General features: G+C 41.6%; 1 long non-coding RNA gene across 1 annotated transcript; it reads right to left on the bottom strand.

Annotated features, from left to right (window-relative positions):
• Positions 1-93: 93 nt before the first annotated feature.
• Positions 94-4,870, bottom strand: LOC107306681 (uncharacterized). Its single transcript, XR_001552235.3, has 2 exons — positions 4,089-4,870; positions 94-3,768 (listed from the first exon to the last, which is right to left on the bottom strand). It is a non-coding gene; the product is annotated as an uncharacterized LOC107306681 (long non-coding RNA).
• Positions 4,871-18,721: the final 13,851 nt, after the last annotated feature.

Genomic DNA, 18,721 nt, shown 5'->3' with positions numbered 1-18,721 from the left:
TCAAATAGATGCAAATCCTTTGCTTGCTCTTGTGATAAAAAGGAAAAGTCACCAGGATAAAAACAATAAGCTATTGCAACCAACACACTCTTATTAATGGCATCATTCTTTACGTTATTGATAATAAGGCAATAAATAATATACATAATAATAGGAAAAAAGTAGTTATACATTGTTAATCTTGATCTTTTTCTGTTCTTTGTTTTGTCTTATCTTGGTGTACAGTTTTATTTTTCACGTGGATAATACAAGGACAGTATAAGCCTCTTCTTCAGGGAGCAGAGTGGTAATACACTTAGATAAGGAAGGGAAGAAGCTCAGATAGAGCTCCCTGCAGGGCAACTGATCCAGTTTCAAGTCCCAGCATGTAAAACAAGCACAGGCAGAGACAAAACATCTAGGAGCTGTCTGGGTACATCTTCTGCTCCCTCAGCCACAGAAATAAGCCATGGCAGGCATCCCAGTACCCGCCATCAGCTTGCTTGTATTCTCCTTGGTGTAGAAATGACTGGCCCCTGAAAATAACGGTCTGAATATACTGAATGGTCTCAATATAGCAGGGGGTTAGAAATTAGATGAGCATTGTGGTCCTTTTCAACCCATGCCATTCTGTCGTCTCTCTTGGGGGCAGTCTCTGTGTCATAATAGATGTGGGTCGTCAGTAGCCTTTCTCACTTCTTGCACGTTGTCTTGAAAGCTACGTAGCCCAAACAAATGCAACCACTAAATCCTTCAGAGAGTTCTTTTGGCTGTCAGGGCTGATCTTTGCCTCAACACCCACGTCCCTTCTCAGACCTGCAACCATGTCTTCACAGTCCGTGATCTCCCAGGTTCACTGCTGTTCAAAGCATTTCCACCCCAATCTCTCTCATACCTGAGCTGAATGTAGTGCCAGATGACGCACAGTTTGCAATGCAGAAATTTCTTATTTGTGGTGAGTGCTGAGTTTTTCTTTTTCTTTCTTTTTCTTTTTTTTTTTTTTTTTTTTTTTTTCCAGGACTCCTGGATAAACACCATCTGGTGCTAAGAATTTGTTAATGTTTTGTTTTATCAATTTATTTTAACATGCCTTTTTGCAATGCCTCCATTAGAGGTGGCTGTGTGGTCTCACTCCCTGCTCACAGTGTCTCCATGAGGAGCACCAAGGCAAAGCCTCTCTCATCTCTTTGGTGATGTCCTTGCTCTCTGACAGTGGATCTTCTCACACAGGGTTCACTGACTGGCCCCACCAATTCCTGTACAGCTCTGTGAACTTTGGGCTCATATTGCACAGCAACACTAATCCTGTTAATATTTACATATCAAGATAGATTTAGAATGGATTTTAACTTTAAATGCACGATGCTAAGTTTACTACGAAAATTTCAGATGGAAAACACCAAATGTGATCTTGGTACACATCCAAACACAAATGTGAATTCTTTTGAATATTTCCCAAACCGGAGCAATTTTTATCATAGGGATCTACCCAAACTAAATGATAATCAGCCGACGAGCACATCATATGCGCTTCAGTCACATCCAGCTTCTGCACTGGCTGATGTAAACAGAATCATTTTTATTCTTAAACGTTGCATTCAATCCATGAAAGTACTCAACAGGAGAAAGAGAAACAAAACATGAGATGACCCGTGTGCCCAGCCAGGCGTAGTGTTTTTACAGCCCCTGTTCCTCTAAGAGTTGTTAAGAAGATTTATATGCAGTCGCTCATGAAAATGCATAACTAGTGTTTCAGTACTGCGAGGTAAAATATTTATTAAAAACAGTGGGTTGAAGAGAAAAGCTCATCCCTGTGGTCAACTCATCACATACACAATAAGCAGTAATTGTGAGTGCCCAGCTTTCACTTAGGACCCCAATGTAAGCCCTTGGAAAAGGAGAACTGGGAGATAAAGACAGCAGTTTCCCCATCACTGAAAGAGGAAAGGTGGCTCCAGCACAAATGAGATGAGGAACATGATTAATCAGTGTGATGATTAATCTTTCTCTTTATGTGAGAGCAGGCATGGGCATTTGATTAAATATCCAAGGTAGGAGAGCAACATCTAATAACATAAAATCCTCTTTTGCAACTGCTTCCAAGCTCTCATTCCTTCTTCCCTGAAAGTGATTGAAATTTCAGAATAGTGAGGGCTTGACTTTCTTGGTTGTTTTGTTTTGTTTTTCCCCCTAAATTAATGCCGATGTCTTTGGAATAAATGTAATTGTAAAGGTGTGGAATGGACAGACTTTCATTTGCTAACTAGCATGGCTTCTCTGTCTTCTTGTCTTCTGGTTCAGGGGGCAAGGAAAGCAATCACAGCAGTGGAGAAAAGGCTCTTGGTCCCGGGGCAAAAGACCGTAAGAGGCAAATTAATCGGGATGCTCTTTGGAGCTGAAATATATCACTGTGTATTCATCAGCATTGGGCATGACGACACATAAGGTACATTACTCACACAGACGTGGCTGGTATAATAAACTGGCAAGCCATACCTGGGAACATAAAGCAGCCTTGGAAGGTTCACCTGTTGTGCTTCTCTGGCACATGGGAGAGGGGAGGAAGAGGGTGAGGAGGCACAGCACAGCCCTGAGACCCTGCCTGCCTACTGGGGCTGCTGGGCTTTGCAGAGGAGTGTGGGTGAACTTCCACATACTCCTAGGAATTGCACCTCACCCAGTAATTCCTGCATGAGATTTGCTTGTACATTTGCAAACGATGTTGACCTCAATAGTATAATGCAATCTGCGTAAGACAAGCAAAACACAGCTCTTTATTTATGAAAGCTTACTCTGTGGTGCAAATCAATTTATTTTTTACTAATACATTCACACTTCCTTCTCACACATCTCAAGATCACATAAAGGGCAAACAAAGGTTTAATTTAAAATGTAAGTGATTTCCTGTGTTCTGCAACTATAGCAAGAAATAAATAATAAAAGACCCAGACCAGACCTCCTTTTCCTGAGCTCTCTCCTGGCCCTGTTGTTTCTCCGTGCCTGATAAAGGCTGGCTTACTGCTGGTCACCCTTTTTTCCTTTTTTCCCCTGTCTCCATCCTCATTCCCCCACCAAAGTCCCACTGCGCAGCAGCTTTCAGGCCCTAATTGCCCTAGTTTAGCATGGATAGCAATTAATTTCAGTAGGAAAAACACAGAGCCAACATTCACCGATGGAGACAGAGGGATTTCCACTGTGGAAACAACAAATTCATCTTGTTCCCTTTGAAGTCCAATTCCTGGCATGTTTAATTTAAAATGAATATATCTCCTGCTGAGTGGATATTTGACTTGAAATTTGGGCTGAAGTGGTGTCGAGTTGTAAGCAGCACGTTGGCCTCAGCTTCCTTTCAAAAGGTATTTCTTTTAGTTCTGAGAACTCCACAGTTAATTTGAACAGGGCTGCTGCACCAGTGAGCTCTCAATAATGTAGAATAACAGTAAATAAAGCGTATTTGTTAATGTTTGTTAATGAAGCAGCAGTGGGGCGTACTCAGTGTAGACTTCTGCTTTTCTTTCAAGCTGAAGGTTTTGCTGGTTGTCTTCTCAGCCGCATCTTTCATTTTATCTCTTCATTGAGACACGGCACATTAAGTTCAGCTGGCGTTGTCTTTGAGAATAGCACCAGTTATTCTCCAGGACAGAGGAAGAGTTTTACACTGTTTTTAGCACAGAAAAAGAAGCTGAATGAGCCGTTTCTCAGCTCCAGTCATGTCCATACATTCACAACACATTTATCTCATGTTCACAAGGCTTTGCCATTAGGCTCATTATCGAGGTACAGCAGCACCTGTGATGAATAACAAGAACCAAGGTGTGTAGTGGTCAATGCAGATGCAATATGTAGCCCTGTAGATATAAGATAATCTGCCAGGAAAATTACAGTTAGGTTTCAACAGAAGCAATTGTGCGGACTAGTTAATTAAAAATATTACTTACTACACTTTAATATCATTACCAATGACAACGTGACAGTTGAGAGTGACCTAATGTTATGAATATTTAATTAGGGTTAATAAAATGCATAGTCAAGACCCATTTCAATAACTAATCCCAGGAACTGGCCTTCTCTCTTCCCCCCCCCCCTTTAGCAAGGTCCTTAGCAAATACCTTCCTCTATCTGGACAGCTCTTGCTCCTGGGGGAGAAAACACGTGCCTTTCCTCAAAACAGTCATCTCTTCCTGGGAGTGAGAAATTCCAGCAAAGTTCTGCACTGAAAACTGACTGCGAATGCAGCACCTTCTCACACAGACGCTCTGCTCGCTCAGTGAATTGTCACATCTGCTGACTTCAGGTGACTGAAATAGATTCTTACTACCTTCCTGTTGTTAGCCTCAAAAAAATGGCACCACTGGGAGAGAGAGAAAAAAAAATGGCAGACTGCTCTTCCCATTCCATCATAACATCCCATTCCCATCCCAGTCCTTCATAACGTTTTCTTTACTGGTGACAATGCAAATACAATGAGAAATCACAGCTTCATTTCTCAAATAATTTCCAGTAGCATGGTTCCTCCAACACCATTCAGAAATCTTGGATCAGACCTGTGTGGAAGGAAGAGAGCTGTTTATGGGATAACAGGCACCATAGCACCCAGTGTTCACTTCAAGGCTTTCACACAACATAAGGAAGTAATTCCTGGGAAAGTGAGGTGCTACAGTGAGGTATCACATTCTTTACACAACACTGTCATATCTCCTATTCAGTCCCTCCAAGTGCTCTGGGCTCAGATTATGTGCCCTGGCTGCAGAGTTATAAGTTGTAAATGTTCCCTTTTGTTTGCTGTTTGACAGTGCAAGAAATTTGTGTGGTATAATAGAAAAAGAAAAAGAAAGAAAAAGGAGAAAGGAGAAAGGAGAAAGGAGAAAGGAGAAAGGAAAAAGGAGAAAGGAAAAAGGAGAAAGGAAAAAGAAGAAAGGAAAAAGGAAAAGGAAAAAGGAAAAGGAAAAAGGAAAAGGAAAAAGGAAAAGGAAAAAGGAAAAAGGAAAAAGGAAAAAGGAAAAAGGAAAAAGGAAAAAGGAAAAGGAAAAGGAAAAAGAGAGAAAAGAGAGAGAAAAAAGTGGAAACCAGAGAACAGTTTTGTTCTGTGCGAAGGAATATGGTCAGTTATGAAGTTACCTCTTCATCTACCACTAGTACCCAGAGGAGAGACATCCAACCAGCTGGCAGTTTGGCTCCAGCACCAGCTGCAGTGCACGCCAATAGCTCTAATTACAAAAAATCTTGTTGCAATGGTGAAATCCATGCTTTCCCTTTCTCAGAGACAGCCAGGAATGCTGATTCGAAGCCAGAATCTCTATCCTTATGGAGGTATGCACCATTGCAGAAAACCAGACTGCTCAATTAGCCCCTTGATTTATGTAGGTCTAAGATCAGGTCCTCTCCAACTCCTCCAATGCCCAGAACTCAGAGTTCAGATACTCGTCATCTAAAGGCCTTAAAAGCTGTCAGGAAAGCCATTACAGCTTTTTGCCAGACTCATCACCCAGGGGAAATTACTTCTGAATCCCCAAACTAGGAATGAATATAGCTGCTGCTTGAATCAGGGCTGAAGCAGCACAGCAGATTAAGCCAAGCTGGCCCCTGCTCCCAGCCCTGTGTCAAGCCCTGCAGCTGCCCTGATCTTGCTGGGGCCAGCTGCAGTCCATCACCAACTAACTTCCCCACAACGTCCTGATGGAAAGGTGGGAGAGCAAGAGAGAAGTAAATCATCTTCTTGCTGCTGCTTGGCCCTCCTCTGACTGCACATCTTGACGGCAAAGAGAAAGGAGGCAGACAGTCAAGTCAGACATGCTCGATTTGGGGGATGCTTCCCTCGCTCTGTGGGATGCTATGCCTCACAGTGACCTCAGGGAGGGCTGCTCCTGCACCCTGTCCAGTGGGGTAACTCCCACAGGTTTTTGCACTTACAAAATCTGCCATTCCACAGAGCTGACAGCAGTGTAACATGTCCCCCTCAGCCTACACTTAAGGGTAGAGCATCCAAGAGGTGGTCCACCATCTTCCAAGGTCACTTACTTGCTCAGAATTACCAGTAATCAGCTGACTTCCTACAGAACAAGACAGCGTTCCAAGTGTTGCAGAATGAACAAGAAAGCCGTGGTCACTGCTGCTGGCACCTGGTTTTAGAGATGTGGGAAGGACTGTTACAAAAGCATTCCTTTTCCTCAGCACGTTGTGGGCTCCTCAAGGGCATCTGAAATAAAACTCTTGCATGGACTGAATTTTCACCAAGGAGCTGGACTGTTTTACAAAGAGTCAGATTCTCTGTGATGTTTTTCAATCCATTTTTCTATTTTATTTTATTTTATTTAGGATAATGAAGGTCATATCCCCAGCAGAGCACTCGTTCTGCTCTCTGTTCATCCTCACACAAAGGCAGGAGGGAGAGGCAAGGTGCAGAACTGAGGCTGTGTAAAGGTAGCACGGAAGCAGTGCTGGAGAAAATGCATGGTGAATGATGCAAGGGCTCGTTTGTGCAAGTCAGTGTGAACTGCATTATCTGTGCAGCTGACCCTTCTGTTGCACAGCAATTCTGACTGGTGGCTGCCACCAAACCAACGAGCAGACTGGTTATAATCCCCGTCTGTGTGACTTCCTAAATATTTCCAAACAATTTTAATGTTCCTTTCTTGCCAGGGTTATATATCCTTAGATAGGGTTTCTGTAATAGGTTTCCAACATCCTTTCACATATCCTCAGAATGGCCCATCATGTTACAGATAGCTCTAATTTTGCATAGATTAAAACAGTCGTAAGTACAGAGCTGTTATATCCTGCTCATCTTGCCTTAAGGCACAACGTAAATGAAAGTGGAGCTAAGAATAGGGTCTCGTGTCTCAGCTGAGGGGAGAAGCGTGTGCCTGCCTACATAAAGAGAAGTAGGTTATGTTTGGAATAGCAAGAGACTTTTTTTTTCTTCTTCTTCTTTTTTTTTTTTTTTTATGTCTTCAGAAGTAAAAGAAATGAAGTGTCAAAAGTGTGAACTTCAGCAGAGCTGATCTATTCTCCTTGCCTCATTTCTGAACAGGTAAACTATATATATGCGTGTACAAATATATGCATATACAGCAGTAAAAGAAAAAGAGAGGGAGAGAGAGACAGACATAAAATTCCCAGGGGAAAATCTTGTCTTGTTTAAGACATAATGAATTCAGTCTTCAGATGCCGCGGAGTCTCTGTGTTTTTCAGCCCTGTAATGTTAGTCGAATAATTATCTCACAAAATGTGTTTGTGTAGGTGAAGTCTCTCTGCTTTGGTTGCTTCCCTGCCATGGAATAGAAAGCTGCTAACCCCTTATAAAAATACAGAAAAGCTGGAGAACATTAGGTTTGTATACACGGCTGCTTTCCACTTGCATTCTTCATGCAAGCATTAGTGATAAAACAACTTAGAAATAATTCCTCTGTGTGAGACAGAGTTCTCTCCCAGTTGTATTTTCAGACGAGGAGAGTGAGACATTAAAAGAAAGGAAATAAAAAACACAGCCAAACAGCTGAGTGTTAAATACATCCTGGACTGAAATCCATGTGCTGAAGCGAAATACATGATTGCAAAAAAAACAGCCTCATCGAACACATTTGTTTAAGTCAATTAAAAATAGGGTATTAATTCAATTGCAAGATGACTGTGTCATTAACTTGATAAGATGTTTTCAGATGTAGAATATTTTACGTTTAGGAGATAAAATCTGGCAGCGTGGCCCAGTGGATATGGAACTGGATTAAGAATTAATCCGTTAATTGGCTGGGCAATTGGGCAAAGCACATAATCCCTCCACATGCCTCATTTTTCTCCGTCTTTAATACAGAGTTTTTATGCCTTTGACTTTCACAAAGTGCTTTGATACACACAGATAAAAGGCTTATATTAGTTATTATAGATGAATACTGAAATGCCATAAAAGCATTGCTTAATGAAATATTGATTTAAAAAATATCAAGTGGGACTGGCTCCCTGCCTTAGATACTGAGGCATTTTGAGGAAACACCTATGAACCAGGGATCTCACACTGGATTCCTTGCAGAAGATTTACCACTCTGAAAGATGCTGAGGACAGGAGCCTAAAGACAACAGCTTTGCTCAGCGGAGGGGCTGTGCCACCAGTCTCCAAATGGCCAACCAGGACCACTCCTGAAGGACCTACCCTGAGATCCCCAGTGATTTCAGTGCCTTTGGGCTTTTTTAGTGAAAATTAAACCCACAGGAGGTAAAGATGCAATTTCACCTCTTGCAAAATGCTTCCAATTTTGTCCTCTGCTTCTTTCAGCAGAAAGCTGAGGGGTGACCTTTTGAAGGTGAGCATGGAATTGGGGGGTACCGGAGACAAGAAAAGGCAGCAGGGGTTCCTGTTAAATAAATCAGAGAATCAACAAGAGCTGCTGGAGATTACATTTGCAGAGAGACATTTACAGGATCCCACAAACACCTACAGCTTGATGCACTGTGGGTATTTTAGGTGACAGTGGTATGCTGAAGCGTTTGGATAAAATGGTATGAAAGTTTCTTCACTGTAAGATAAGGGCAGCCTGAGAAAAGCTTTGTAATTGGTGAAGTATTATTAGGAGTGCTTAAAAATAAGTAGGAAAGCTATCTAAGGGATCTGGAAGGTACAAACCATGTGTGCATAATACAGTGGGTTAAAGTAAATAGTGCAATCTTTGCACCTTCAGTTGAAACCTTTCTTTTTTTAGCTTTTTTAATGCATTTCATCCTCTTCCTTTATGCTGTTTTGGGTACCAGATGGCACCAACATAAAACTGACCACAACCGTGTTTCCCAAAGCTGCCATATGGACTGCTGCAAAATTTACTGTCCTAACTCAGCTTTGCTTCACTGCCAGCAAATTGCCAGGAAGAGTGGCAAGGGGCAAGCAGAGCTGACTCAGATCTCTAGCCCTGAGGCTGCACCTGCCAGCACATCACAGGTCACAAAGCTAGAGAGCCTCACCGTGTTGCTCGTCCATCAGAAGAAGAGAGACATGCAAAAACTACACTCTCGCATTTTGTAGCTTTCCAAGCTAGCTCTGAAAACCCCTGGATCTGCACTTTCTGATGTGAAATCTTGCTTCACAGGTTCATGGCACAGCACAGAAGCTGGCGATTGCACCAGGTCAGAGCTGCAGGCCAACCCCTGGGGCTGCCAAAAGCCATGCAAGGCTCTGACAGTCCCCTGACTCCAAATCCTGTGCAGCCAAGTATTTTACCACAGGTATGATTTTAACCACATCAATAAACCCACTGAAATCTGCTGGGCTACTCACATCTCTCTGCTCAGGCATTTGCTGTAAGTGCTTTGCTGAATCTGTCCCTGGGAGCTTATTGTCTTCTTTTTTAGCCATGTTTAGACTGCTCACCCCACACAGCAATTTGCCAAAGTCTAATTAACAGCCCCACCACCATTTATGTGACCCAGAAGCACAGTTTAAAGCACAGATAGAAGGAAAGACAAGTGCAGAAAGAGAAAAGCTCCCAAAGAAAGAAAACCAGATAACCTTCTATCCAGTGTTTATGCCATGAGCAACTCAGTTGGCTTCCATGAGACCTTGGGAGGAATGAGGTGATATTGAATGGGAATTCGGGTATTGTAGTTCTGCACTTAGTAGCAAAGAGAGCACAGTGAGATGGAAAAACAGAAAATGAAGAAAACAGTAAGCAAGCAGCAAAGGTCTGGCACATCCCAACCTACTGAACCCACTTGTGACAGAGTTAAAGTCAGCACACAGAAGAGCACCACGACTGAACTCATCACCTCCTGTACACGGGAACAAATGCCCCTGCTCAGCCTTCCAAATCCTCAGTGCATGGTACATTAAGATGAGCAACTCAATATAGCAGAAATAATAAAAGCCAACAAAAACAAACATTTAATGGTTTACTGCCTTGGGGGTGGGGAAATCTCTCATCCATCTAATCTGCAGCAATGCATTTGTGGCTTTTCATTGATGTCAGTGTGAGAACTGCAGGCTCAGAACGGCTCAAGGTGCACTAAGTCATGTTCCTCAACCCTTCTGGGACACCCTGCATTAAGCACAAAAGCTGCTGTTAGAAGGAAATTAAGCCCAGCAAAGAAGACTACAGGGTTCAGTTCTGCCTTTTCTCCTGTGAGCAGAAGTTCCCTGTGTCCAGGACTGCTTTGTGCCAGTGATTTTTCTGGGATAGGCAGGTCTGTGATCCCACAACAGCAGACAATACAGAGACATAAATAAAAAACACCTCCACAGAAACCATTTAAAGGGACGGTCTAAAAATATACTGAATTCTCAGCCAGGACATGGGTTTTGCCAGTGATGGTGGCTTTGATGTGCCTTCATCAGGCACTGTGCTAAATTCATGCAGCTATCTCATTTTAGAGAGTGGGAAAATTAATCCTTATTTTAGCACCGTCACTTCAGAGAAGGTAGAACAGGAAACAATCAGCCCATTAAAATAGATCTGAACTTAAAAGTCAGAGAGGTGGAAGTCTAATGCTTTATGAGTACCCATTAAGTACCCAGTAAAAATGCAGAGTATTCCAGATTTTATCCATCTGATTTTATAGTTACCCGAGTGTAATGGCGACAAATCTGAAAGCTGGATCTTCCTATAAAAACAAAAGCTGGGAATCAGCAAAAAGCTGGGAAGTGTGAAAAGTTTCACTTCAGTTCCCTTTTCTCTCCCCCCCCCCCTCCCCCATCTTCTCCCCACTGTATCTTCTCTCCCACTATCACTTCACTGATTCAAATTCTACTCCACCATCTGTTCAGAAAAGAAACAAATGGAGTGCGTCTAATTTCTGGATATTCTGAAATAACCTGAGTAATCTGATTCCAGCGAAGAATCTGCATACATCTCAACTTCCAGATCTTCATATTATACGGAAAAATGCAGCTCAGCCTAAGTCAAAACAATGCTCATAGAACAGCACACAAATGTAGCAGCAAAGTGAATATAGACACGCCGATCTATTAATTCCTCCACTAGATTGCTGCTCCTGATGTGCTTGTTAGCAACAGTGAAAGAGCAGTGTCTCGTTCAAGCTGCCAGTCTGCATAACAAATCCAAAAGACATTCACAGCAAAGTTACTTTCGAAAGTTACCCTAAAGCTCTGGATCAGAACCTAATAACTGACTATTGAATATGTAATCTAACTAGCAGACATGAAACCATGTTTTTAACTCTGTCAGCTGCCCATGAGCTGCACAGCATGAAAAACATTTCTTCCTCTTGATGGCCAAGGCAACTGTACATCATCTTTTCACTGCAATGTGTGAAGGAGATGACAGATGAGCCTCCTCCGTGTTCCCGTTCAGTGCTAAGAGATGCAATATTAATGACAATGCACATCAGCATCTCTCCAGGAAAAATGGTGAGTTTGATTGCTTGATTGATTTGTTGTTTTTTTGGTTGGGTTTTTTGGTATTTTGGGTTTTTTTTTTGGGGGGGGGGGGGGGGGGGGGAGGGGATAAGGGAGGGTTGGTTGGTTGTTTTTTTTCTAGATTGAGGTAAAAATGTATTTCAGAAGAACTCATGCACTTGTTCATCTGCATTCCTAACTTAGCTTCTGTCCTTGTAACAGCCTGGGAGTTTAGACACAGCTAACATTGAGATACGAGTGAGAAGAAACCGAGCTGTTGTTTCTCCCATTAAAGACAAGCAATCACTCTATTAACATTGCTGGTTAGATGTACAGGGACTAACCAGACATCACAGCATGGAGTCTTCATTTCCAAAACATCCACTGGTGGTTGGACTCAATGATCTCTAATGTCCCTTCCAACCTGCACGAGACTGTGATACCTGCTGAAGATAGCAGTCTTAGAATCCTACAATCATACATTGATACACTCCTTAGAGCTGGAAGGGACCTCTGAAGGTCACCTAGTCCACCTCCCCAGCAATGCACAGGGACACCACAGCTAGATCAGACCGACCAGCATGGGTCATCTAAGGGGCAGAAAAAGAAGCACAACCAGTGTAAATCTGAAATATCAAGGTTTTTTCTTGAAGTACACAAATGTAGATATACTTCTTCAGAAGGCCAACATACACCTTAGTTTTTGTGGGTTTTTTTTTTTTTTTTTTTTTTGTGTGTGTAGGATCTGGACAGAAATGATGACAGTGCTAGTTCCAGAGATTAATGAATATAGGGCTCACCATAACAGTGAGCTTGTTGTCAGCTCCTAGTACAGAATGGCACCCAGATGAGATTTAGTAGTCAGAGCCCTCACTTCTGCCACCTTCCTTTGGGAAATCTGACAAGTGAGAAAGCAATCTGAGTGTCAAACAGTATTAATTCAGCATTGCTCACAAGATAATAGCACCCATAGGTCCCTTTCAGAACAAGCACTACTATGCTCTGTTGCTGTATGTGCAATGCTATCCCAGAAGTTAAGAAAGTCCCACACACAGAGAAAAATAACATCAAGCGCAAATAAAAACTGTTCTACCTCTGTGAATTATCTTTTAAGAAAAGAAAACTGAAATAACTATAAAATTCCTTTAAAAGATCTGGCAGGTGCTTAAGAGATATTTCTCTTAGACATCAAATGTAGTAGTGGGAGGGAAAAGAAGACGACTAATTTTTGTACAGATCTAAATAGTGAACTGTTTGTCACCAATGGCCACAAAAATGGTGATCACAAACCACTGTTTTAGTCAAAGGAGTATTTTGATTGCAATGAAAAGACCTTCCAGCCTGCCAAGACTGAACAGACACTCCATCAGTGTAGCATAGGAGTTGACCACATCTTCATGGCCCATCCCATCTCTACATATAATTGCACTGACCTGACTGAGTTGCCATATTTCTCTTTGATTTGCTATGGAGCTTTCCTTTGGTATCCTTTCCTCAAAACATCCTAGGTGACACCAAACCAGATCCCCTAATAAGATTGGATACAAATTGCATAATCTCTGCTAGAAAAATAGATTCTTGCAAGCTCAATGGAACAAATCTGAACCACAACTGAATTTAAGCGCCACGGTTCTAGGATTTATATAGTAACAATAGAAATTCTCAGGTTTTATTATTTGTTTAAATACCACCAGCTGGTATTCAAGAAGAGGAATGATTACATCAGAAGTCTCTGGAGTTACTCCTCAGACCCCCTCAGACTGGAGATTAGGAACAGTTTCTTTCCCATGAGAGCAGTCAAGCATGGGAGGAGGCTTCATATTGAGGTGGTTGATGCCCTGATCCTGTCAAGAAAAAACTTGGATAATGTCTTTAAAAATGAACCTAAACTTTGGCTTAGCCCTGAAGTGGTCAGACAGCTGAACTCAGTGACATTTGTGGATCCCTTCCAACTGAACTCTATCCTCCTACTCTCTCAGACATCAAGCCCAATCTTCAGAAGCCAACCTGTTCAAGTCAGTTTCCCTTGAAAAGAGTATCTGCATTGGGGAAAAAAAAAATGCACCAAAGCAAACAAGCACTTTGTTTCCCTTCCAATTTAGGCTCCATTTTATCTAATAAGGCAGACACTGAGACTGTAGTTTGCATAATCTGGCTTTTATGGATCAAAGAACAAATATTGCCTTGCCTTTGGATTTTATTACTGTCAGGGAACAGTTCCTCATGTTCTTTTTTTGCTTAAATTACTAGACACCACTGTCACATACTAACTTTAAAGGTTTTTACTGTGTTAAGGTCCACAGATGAAGCCTGGTGAAATTCAAAGTAGAAAACAATTTTTCATCTGCTTCTTTCCTCTGTTGACCATTTGACTTTCTTGATCCAACAGGGAATGTGAGTATTACCTCTATTTAAACTGATATAATGCCCTTAAAATTAATCTTAAAAGAGTAAGTAAAATCCTGTAACAGTTCAATCCTCCGCTCCATTTATTGGCTTTCTGTCAGCATTTTGGAGATCGCCAGATTCCTGCAACACTGATGTTTTTTATCTGTCTATCTCCACTTTATACAAACAACACTTAATAAATAACTTGATAGCATCTCAGTGATGGTGAGATCCTCTCAAATAAAAGTTCTCTGCCCTCCAATCTCTAACCCTACTCCCAGCTCCAAATCAGCAACAGACCCTGAGGGTTAGTGTTATGAATTGCTAGTAAAAAACAATTCAATTGAGCAGCTGAAGAAAATATCTGTTCTTGAGCAACAGAAGCTTAGATTTGCCCCAAGGTACTTTCAAGCCCTCTTTCTGTATAAAAGTTATCCCACTTGGACATTCCCCTAGATGGAGTCTTCTTGCTTACCATCAAACTTCAGTTAACAGGGCCAATTTCTGCACATTTGTGAGCTTTGAGTGATTGTGCTATGGCTATAAATTCAACCCATCATCAAGTTGAATTCAGCTTCACAATCTGATTCTGTTTTATACTTTAGCAAGGAGTTGCAAAAAAAAATCTTTGGGACTGAAATTTGATGTGTTTTAACCTTCGTTCAGGCAGCTCTTGGTGTCTCTTATGAGAAACTTCTTATAGTTTGTAACTTATATAATCTGGAGATGTCTCTCAGGGAGAAGTTGAATTACGATGATGGTCTAAAACCTGATAGCTGCAATCTTGTAAAGCAAGAACCCCCTTCTTAGCAATCAGACTAAAAGTTACAAATAAAAGATGTGCAAATACTAATGCTGCAAAAACTTTTATGCCTCCTAGATAGCTGAACACAACAGGCTGGAGAATTAGATTTGCAAACAAAAGGACACATGCTTCCTATCTCCCATGCAACTCTCCTGACAAGGAAAGAACTCCCTTTCCAAGAGCCAAGATTAACAAAGACTTCAGAAAAATCACTGCATCACGTTGTTGATTATTTACATTACAATAGTGGGTAACTCGGAAAAAATAGAGCAGGACTGCCTAGAATTTTTATACCCAGAAACCTATCACAATATGCTTTCCTGAAAAATAATTTCTATAGAAAATAACTACGTAAATGAGTAACATGAGAACAAGACAAGGTCATGACACAATAAAATCAGGGCTGGCATACAGAATGTACTAAATGATATGCCTTGAGTTAGAGAAATTAAGTGTCATCAGCTCCCTGTGGGAATGAAGACCAAGCAGGTGTCATAGATGGATTCGAGAAATGGCAGCTCGGAAGACAAATTTACGTACTGGGTAAACAAAGGGTTTTAACCAGCAGTCCATTCACATGGCAGCATGATGCTGGATTTCTCACCAACTTGCTCAGTTCACTCCTTTCTGGGCAGGCAAATCCTAAATCCAGCTCCTGGAGCATCAGAAACAGCTCACCCAACAGAATGGGGGACATATTATCCATCCTTTGAAGCCATCCTGCTACAGATGGGTTCCGGGGGGTTGGACTGGGGGGTTGGACTCGATGATCTCTAGAGGTCCCTTCCAACCCCTACAATTCTGTGATTCTGTGGGTGTTAGGAATATAAGAATTTACTAGACACCTATACAGTGGGTACAGAAACTGGTACCTATAGGGTAAAGATAAGAGGGGGAAAAAAAAGGAAGATGGACTATAAAGAGTAGAGTAGGCTGAAAAGGAAGAGAAAAAAATAATGAAAAATTCAGAGCTGGCCTAGTAGAGAACAAGGTACTGAAGTGCTCTCAAAAGTTTGTCATTAAATGAATCATCCATTTCCAAATGCCAAAATGACTGTGTCCAAAAAGCAGTTCATTAAGTGCCAGGTAAACACTGAGATCACAGAGCTTTTCTGATATTCTCTGAGGAATAATCTGACCAGAATTGCCAGCAATTAATTCAATACAGATGCATCTCTCTGAAGAAAAGCTAAGTACCGGGACACATCAGTGTGCGTGGATGCCCACAGACAAGAGTTCACCTAGCTCTGACACTGATGAAATGGAGGAAGATAAGGAAGGAACAGGTTCTGTCTGAATGATATTCAGTGTGCTGAGAAAAATATGTATTTTAAGCTTTGAGTAGCAGGTCTGTACAATGTGACCTTAGGGGGAATTTAACTATGCTTAATGCCTCACAAATGAGATTGGTATGACCAGTCTTCATCATTTCTGAGCACGTAAGGTGGATATGAATAAACTCAGCTTTGACATTGTGAGTACAGGTAAAGACAAGGCTCGAAGCAGCTCTTGCGAAATACTTCCATCCATTGTACCCACTAAACTATAGTGTTTGGAGGGAGGAAGAATGAGAAGGGCTCAGCTGACATCTGAATGAGGTTACATTAACCAGTGATTTGCTAATGCTGAGGAAGGCAATAAAAGACCTTAGTTAAGCTAGCACACACAAAACTGGAATCAGAAGACTGACCTGAGTGTTTTTAGGATCGAAGTACAAGGAAATAGGTAGCTAGCTGGAAATGACAGCAGAGCACCCCTTTCTGGAAGCAAAGACATGCTTCCCTTTAGAAGCTGGAGATGTGGAACTGCAGTCTTGAGTTCTTAGATTGGCAACTAAAATGATATGCATCAAGTGAAACTACTGAGGCACAAAATATAACTTATTCCCTTGCACAGCTATACCAGTAAGTAGATAAACATACACTGAGACACACCAGGGTTCAGTACTGCTTAAAAACATGGTGTTGAAGTGTACTATTCAAGTGTACTATTAGAACTTTGCAGTTTTATTTGGCAGCTTTACAAAGAACCTCTACATTTTTCAACTCATCCTTTGTTGTCACCTACATTAATGAGATCGCCATAATCCTGAAGAGTGTGAAGCACCTCTTTCTCTTGGAATACTGTGTACTACACAATGTGCAATAGCATGCAGAGCATTTTGCATAATACTTGAAGAAGTACTCATCCTACAAGGAGCAGAACTCAGACTAAGCATGCAGGGGAAGATACTGAGATCCATCTGTCACTGGATAAAAAAGGATACTCACCTAGAGATGTCTATGGCAAGCTCTTCAGCAGAGCAGTGGTTATCATTGCCTCCTACGCCAAACAAACATGGTGTGGCATGGAAATACCAAAATTAAAAAGGTATATCTTTCTGAGAAAGTCGAAAGCTCCCTCGTAGGGAATATGCAGCCAAAAGGAGTATTATTCAGTTAAGGTGTTAGAAGATTTAGATGTCAGAAGCATCAGAATCTAAGGATTCTTCAACAACTGTCCTTAAACTTAATAGAATTTCTCAAATAACTGTCCCGGCAGTGATGAGGTTAATTTGCACTACCTACAAGATAATGAGGTACATGAACACCTAAATAGATTCATGCTGCGTGATACCGGACACCAAAAGACTTGACACCTCAATCAAACACCGTGTCACAAATTCACTCCAGACAATTATGCCATTCAGATTTCTGAGTGTTACTCCTTGTTTCACTAAAAGCACCAAGCGAACATTGTCAGGTTCTAACTTTGGAATGCACAGAGACTGCCTGGAATATGTGCAGAGGCATCTTGTTAGCTCACTATCTCGCTGTCAGATCCTTCACAGCATATTCCATGAGAATATTTCAATCCAGTTCTTCACGTTTTTCATAATATGGAATTATTCGTATCATAAAACTGAAGATGTTCTGTATCCTTATCATTTGCTGATAAAAAAACCTATCAGTCCTGCAAGCTCAGCAGCTAGAATTTATGTTTATCTCGGTTATGATCATGAACTATAGCTGTTAGCAGGAAATTAAAATCTCTTGTGGAATTGTATCAAATCTATGCCTACAAAACACATCAGTGAAAAGTGCTGCTGATGTCTCTTCAGAGAATTTAACGTGACCATGTCACATTAATCACCTCTGAGGTAAAGGAATGACTCAGAATTGTTTTTCATTACCTTGTGTTTGCTTTTTCACTATTGCAAAAAATGCCCAGAGCAGGATCATGAATCATAAATCTTATAGGAGTTACAGGCAAGACTCTTGGCTGTTTTTTGCCATCCAGTGTTACATGCTGTCCATTTTCTTCTGAGTATGAAAATCCAGTTCAAATATATGCAACTTCTTAAGCACTGTGCTTTAACTTCAGTTCTAGGTTCTGTTCAACATCTTTATTGGCTGCACGATTAGAAGGAACTGGCTTTCAGATACTGTCTACCAAGTTCTCAGGGCAGAGCATGCTGACCTGTGGGGGGCATCTGGATGGGGATGAGTGCCCTGGAATCACTATACATGTCTGACAGCCTGCCACGTGGCAGTCTCATGACTTGCCCTTGCCCCTGACAATCAAAACAACACATATGCTTACAAAGAGCACAAAAACCTGAAGAGTTCAGACATAGAACCAGCACCTCCTCAACCAAATTGCAGCCATGCAGATAAATGAGACATCACTGACTGACCTGCAGCCCTGGAAGAGCAGGATGCTGCTGGATCCACGGTGGTGAGTCTCTCCACTTTATAACCCATTCTCTAGAATTCTAGGGTTCTAGAGAATTTCTAGAATTTACTGTTGCTAACTTATCCATCTTCCCTGCATTCCTTAACTGCTTAGAATTTGCCATATACTGGTAGAACAACACTTGACACCGCTTGTGTCTTAATGTCACTCCAAGTATACATATCAAACCATCTCCTCCAACAACTGGAGTGAGACAGAGATGCAGTAAATGCAGCATCACTATCAGCCAAAGGAAGTGATTCTGTCACTATATTTAGCATTGCTGTGGCCTTGAATACTGAACGCACTCCCGGGCTCCACAATCTGATAAAGGATGTGAAGGTAACTGCAAGTGTCCAGAGGAGTGCAAGAAAGCTGGTAACAGGGCTGGGAGGTGGTGGTGGGCTGAGTGAAGAGAGGCTGAGGAATCTTGGGTTGTCCAGTTCAGAAAAGAGAAGGCCAAGCGGCCATCTCATTGCTCTGTGCAGCTTCCTGAGTGG

Source organism: Coturnix japonica, chromosome Z (genome assembly GCF_054131305.1).
Source record: "Coturnix japonica strain WE chromosome Z, WE-NBRP24, whole genome shotgun sequence".
NCBI classification, from domain to species: Eukaryota; Metazoa; Chordata; class Aves; order Galliformes; family Phasianidae; genus Coturnix; species Coturnix japonica.
The sequence above is the reverse complement of the archived record's forward strand: the minus strand, read 5'-3'. Positions and strand labels throughout refer to the sequence as shown.